Genomic DNA, 1,049 nt, shown 5'->3' with positions numbered 1-1,049 from the left:
TTTCTACCGTTTATTCCCTTTGGGATCGCTGGTGCCTATCTCAGCTACAATTGGACGGAAGGCGGCGTACACCCTGGACAAGTCGCCACCTCATCGCAGGGCTATACTGTATATCCATCCATCCATTTCCTACCGCTTATTCCCTTTTGGGGTCGCGGGGGGTGCTGGCGCCTATCTCAGCTACAATCGGGCAGAAGGCGGCGTACACCCTGGACAAGTCGCCACCTCATCCCAGGGCTATACTGTATATCCACCCATCCATCCATTTTCCTATCGCATATTCCCCTTTGGGGTCGCTGGCGCCTATCTCAGCTACTATCGGGCAGAAGGCGGCGTACACCCTGGACAAGTCGCCACCTCATCCCAGGGCTATACTGTGTATCCACCCATCCATCCATCTTCCTATCGCATATTCCCCTTTTGGGTCGCGGGGGGCGCTGGTGCCTATCTCAGCTACAATCGGGCGGAAGGCGGTGTACACCCTGGACAAGTCGGCACCTCATCGCAGGGCTATACTGTATATATAATATGTAAATATTACATATATGTTATATTTTATATCGCTACTATTGTACATTTTTAGTCTACTTAATGACTGCATTATCCTTTCCATCCTTTGAAACTGAGCTTTTTTTTGTAACAATTTATCTTGTGGATCAATAAAGTTTAGTCTAAAGTGGACCTCACTTAGTCAGTCAGTTTAGGAAATTGGCTTAAAATACACTAAAATCTATCTCAAATCGACTCAGTGTAATAAATTTTATTTCCTGACCAAAGATTGGCGCAAAGCAAGGTCACTTCAGAAAAGTGGTGCCGACTCTGTCCTCTACTGTTGGAATTTGGAACTACACGCAGTGGCTGTGAAATTCAACCATACTCCGGCTTCCTCCCACTTCCAAAGACATGCACCTGGGGATAGGCCCCTCCCACTTCCAAAGACATGCACCTGGGGATAGGTTGATTGGCAACACTAAATGGTCCCTAGTGTGTGAATGTGAGTGTAAATGTTGTCTGTCTATCTGTGTTGGCCCTGCGATGAGGTGGCGACT

Source organism: Nerophis ophidion, linkage group LG12 (genome assembly GCF_033978795.1).
Source record: "Nerophis ophidion isolate RoL-2023_Sa linkage group LG12, RoL_Noph_v1.0, whole genome shotgun sequence".
Lineage (NCBI taxonomy): Eukaryota > Metazoa > Chordata > Actinopteri > Syngnathiformes > Syngnathidae > Nerophis > Nerophis ophidion.
The sequence above is the reverse complement of the archived record's forward strand: the minus strand, read 5'-3'. Positions refer to the sequence as shown.